This window comes from Gossypium hirsutum, chromosome D08, assembly GCF_007990345.1.
Source record: "Gossypium hirsutum isolate 1008001.06 chromosome D08, Gossypium_hirsutum_v2.1, whole genome shotgun sequence".
Classification (NCBI taxonomy): Eukaryota; Viridiplantae; Streptophyta; class Magnoliopsida; order Malvales; family Malvaceae; genus Gossypium; species Gossypium hirsutum.
The window spans coordinates 51,864,764-51,869,694 of NC_053444.1; the positions used below are offsets into that span (position 1 = coordinate 51,864,764).

At 25.0% G+C, this 4,931-nt stretch overlaps 1 long non-coding RNA gene across 3 annotated transcripts; it reads right to left on the minus strand.

The window, feature by feature from the left end:
* Positions 1-2,044: 2,044 nt before the first annotated feature.
* LOC107900251 (uncharacterized) lies at positions 2,045-3,341 on the minus strand. 3 transcript variants are annotated; one of them, XR_005916808.1, is made up of 3 exons: positions 3,038-3,320; positions 2,786-2,907; positions 2,045-2,723 (listed from the first exon to the last, which is right to left on the minus strand). It is a non-coding gene; the product is annotated as an uncharacterized lncRNA (long non-coding RNA). The 3 variants fall into 3 exon arrangements; XR_005916807.1 differs by having other exon boundaries at positions 2,796-2,907; positions 3,038-3,316; XR_001684852.2 differs by having other exon boundaries at positions 2,045-2,907; positions 3,038-3,341.
* Between the last annotated feature and the right edge of the window lie 1,590 nt (positions 3,342-4,931).

Here is a 4,931-nt window from a genome sequence, read left to right on the forward strand (position 1 = left end):
TTAAATTCTATTATTTATTTTAGATTTAGATTTAATTTCCTCTTCTTTAATTTCGTAGATTTGTCTAATATTGGTCATAAGAAATAGTAAAATTAATCATTCCAGTCTTTGTGGGATCGACCCTACTTTCTATACTATAAATTTAATTTATTTCCGATTTAGTCATAGACATTTATTTTTGGTTGATTCAACCCCCATCAACTCAAATAATTGCACTTTTCAACGAAAGATTCAATAAATTTTTAAAAGCTTTTTTAGTACTTAAGTTTTTATATAATTATTATGAAAACCAGTTATTTACATATAAATTTTTTAAATATTTTTTTTTTCAAATGTAAGTGTCTTACGTTTTGTTTTTCTCAATTTATCATTTTTGTGACTTTACTCTTATAAATATATATTTTCAATCTCAAAGTAAATTATTTTAATAGTTTAATCAAATAATTCGATTTGATTTATTTTTTAAAACATGTGATATGGCATATATAATTGACATTGTTTAGTACAGTTGGACAACTATTATATATTTTTCTCCATTTTTATCTTTTCTTTAAAATAATATTATGTACACTCACTCCATAATTAAAAAAAATTATTATAAAAATCTATATTTTTAAATTGAAAACAGTGAAATAACATAATATAATCGGATAGGTGGTCAAATTGATCAAATTATCGGTTTGTCAGTCCAATCGGTTTAATTAAAAAATAATTAAAAATTTAAAAATCGCAGTTCAACTGTCAATTCAATCGATTTTTTAGTCGATTCAACCGGTTCGTACTGGTTCCTAATTTAATTGGTTCAAAACCACTTTTCAAACCAATCTCCTAACCCGGTTCAAATAACACTAGAATATACAAGAGTAAAAATAGGAGGTGTATAAATAACGAAAATAATTTTATTTAAATGAAAAAAAATTGTATTATTGATATAGATTTAATAGGAGGGATCCACTACAATGATGTAAAACTAAAATAATTTTTTAAAGATCTAATTGTTGAATTTATTGATATAATTGTAATTTTCATTCGTGTAAGTTTTTGAAATTGGCTAATATCTCTAACATATTGATTTAGAATATTATATATATACATTAACATTTATTAAACGGTTAAAAGTTTTTATATAAAACAAATAATTATGAAATTTTAATTTATTTCAAAATCGAGAATAAAATATAAAATATGACGATTGAATCATTAAAATCTTAATCATTCTAAAATATATATCGGTATAAGTAGATCACTTCCCAACTCTAATAATACTTAGTTTGTAGTTCAACTTTTACGTACTTTCACTATTGAGTTTTTTCATCAAACTTAGAAAGGATAGATATATAAAAGATGTGGAATATATGAAGAAAAAGAACTAAAAATGCACAATAGAATTTATTAATATTATTTGTAATTGCTGGCAGCAATGGCAACCGTTCAATTCAGATCTTTCACCATCAATCTATTCTGGGATGACCAACAAATCCCAAATGGTTGGTAGGTCAGGTGTAAAGGAAAACAGGGAATTTTCTGGCACCAACACCTTTCAAAACTTGTAACTTTTTCTTCATATTGATGTAAACAAGTTTCTTTGGGCACTCAAAGTTGGCAACCCGTAACTATTCTGCATTTCTTTTCTAGAATTTTGCTCATTAGAGGAATAAAAAAAAAAAAACATACCATTAGCTCAAGCACCAAATAACATGATGAAAGACTTTATCACCAACCACAAACATCTATATTCCTATCAATTAAGAATATTTATATTATCTTTTTCCCATATCATATATATAATTAGTAAATAGAAATCATGAATGGTGATAGAGACCTGGTTTATAAAATTAATTTTTCGAATATACCTCTGTTATTGAGATCTTTTTTATGGTATACTCTCATGTTGGTCCGGAATTAAAATGTGGAGGGCTGATTAATAAAGTAATAAAATCAAATCGTTCTAACCAGTTAAGTATAGACTATTTACCTTTGTTTAATTCATAGTATTAAAATTAAATCAAGTAATAAATATTTATTAAGCTAAAGGCAAAAAGAGTTGGTGGAAAAACACATTTTCCCTTGTCTGTTTCAAGAAATGCTAGAATCGTCCTTGGAGGGAAATCAAACACCTGCAAATCTTGTATTTTGGCCAAAGCTAGTTTGGCTAAACAATCTGCAACCTGATTATTGCAAGACCCACTTGCCTTTTTGAGACAAAATGCATTGGGTTCGTCTAATCAAAGCTAAGTTCGATGCATTAGAAATGCTTCCTGGAATGGCTTTAACAACCTCCAAGCTATTTGATTGAATTATCACCTTGTCATGATCTTTACGTTGAATAAGCTTGAGACCTTCCAAAATGCCCCAAAGTTCTGTATAAAAAATCGAACACTTTCTTATATATCAGTTATACCTTAAGACCCAATCCCCATTCTCATCGCACACTACTCCCCCAGAAGTTGCATTCCTTGAATCCAATTGAACTGCACCATCGGTATTGATAAGAACCCAATTCTCAATTATCTGTTCTCCAAAAGAAACTTCGTAGTATCCATTCGGTTCATCACTAAAGGCCGAAAAATATTGTTTGGCTCAACTATACGATATTTTGACTATCTCACTCGAGCTCCAAATTCTTTCTTGAAAAATAAAGAGATTATAGTTCTTCCAAATGCGCCAAGCAAGTAATCTAAAAAGGTAAGCAAATTAGCTCCCCCATGAATCTTTGTCTTGTCCTGCACATTAGAAAGAATTCATTCATGTAAACTATTAGAGAAAAAATTCGTTAAATGGTTACCTGGAATAACCTGGTTCCTAGTCTTTTAACGCAGCACTCCACTGAGTATTAAGTTTAGTGGACTAAACAGCTTGTTGTCAATTTTTCTTCATTGCCTCACTCCTCCAATCTTCATTTCAGACCTACAACGAACCCAGAAAAGCTCAAATCAATTTAAACTAGATCTAATAATAATGAAAAATAAAATAGAATAGAATTAATATAAAAAAATATAAAATCTAATAAAAACAAAATTTAGTTTAAAAACTATACCAGAATAGTTATAAACATGTTTTGAAAGAAGAAAGTTTTTGTTACTAGCTTTGCGTTAGTAGCTTCGTCTAGTTTTATTTTCTTTAATGTTTGGGTTGCATGAGATTTGGGATGTCTTGAGCAAAGAGAAAAGAACTTGACATCAGCAGATGAAAGATCAAAAATAGAAGGATGATAAACTTATTGAAAGTTAAATGGTAGAGGCAACTTACTAAATCGATTAGAATTATTTAATGGGTCACTTACTAAAGAGAAAAGAACTTGACATCAGCAGTGATGAAAGATTATTTTTTCGATTCGTAACTTTTTCTCTTCAATAATGTTTTTCTTAACATTTAGTTTGAAGGTATCAACAAAACTTTTATAAACAAATGAGATACTCCTTCTTACAAGTTTAACTTGAAAAAGTTTAAATTTGATTCAGTAAGTATTGGGTTGAATTTTCAAATTTTTTTTAACTTTTTATGTGCATCCATTGAATCCCTGAAAATGATTTTTGAAAAATATTTCCTATAATTTTTTTAATGTTTGTTTCTGATCAATGGAAAAATGAGTTACAGGTAAAGGAAAATAAACCTTTTTTCTTCTAATTATTCTCTAGAAAAAGCTCTTCTATAAGCTATAAAAATTAACTTTCAATTTTAGTATTATTATATTAATAATAAATTTTTATTTTTATTTTTAAATTTAATAAAATATTATCATTTTCAATGTTAAACGTTAATTATCTATATCTAAACATATAATGAATTATTAATATAATTTTTTATTTTAATAAATTATTTAATATTTCAATTTTATTTCAATAATAAAATTTAAAAATAATAATTTTAAATAATATTCTTCATATATTATTGAAAAATATTTCAATATTAATATTTCAATAATAAATATTTATTACAATTATAAATATATTAAGAATAAATGTTTTGTAGTATAAAAGTTAAAATATGTCATAAGTCTATGTACTTTTCACATATTTGGAATTTAGTGTCTGTATTTTTATTTTCAAGAATTTATTCCTTCTACTTTTCAAATTTGAAAATCAAGTCCAATTGTTAACATTATTAATTTTTTTTTGTCAACTTTATTGATGTCACATTTTTAAATAAAAAATATTTGGTATTCATGTAACTAAAAAATGACATTATAATTAACATGAATTTAACAAACTACTTTTAATAATATTAACAACTGAACCTAAATTTTGATATCTAAAAAGTAGGACTAACCCAAAAATGAAAGTACATGGACTAAATTTCAAATTTACGAAGAGTACAGTAACTTATGACATATTTAAATCTAGTATAAAAATATGAATATTTTAATTATATAAATATGAGTGTTTAAATAATGCTTAGCTTCATTTATCCCTTACAACTCTAATGTATTAATATGTATTCTCATATATGTAATTTAAATTAAGTTTTAATTAAGTATTATTTATTATTAAGTTTATATAAGACATTGATTGTTATAAAATATTTTCTTATTATAAAATAAATTTCAATATTCTTTTATAAGAAAATTGCATTATAATATTTTATAACAAATGTATTCATGTCGTGTTTGTTTTATAAAGAACAACGTAAAATATAAATTTATAGACATAAAATAAACTCAATTAAATAATAAAAAGATAAGAAAATTTAAAATGTATGCTTGTTAATTTGTCAAACAATAAAAATATTTTACACAAATTCATCCAAATATCAAGAAATATTAATTTTTACAAAAAAGTAAATCATTCACAAAAATTATTTTCAATGAAAAAATGGGAAACTTTGAAAACATTATTGCCCCAAATTACCTCAAAGTGGTGAGAGACTGCTAAAATATCTAGTAATACTGAAAAGTAATTCAGAAATTGAACTGGGGAATTGAATTGATTATT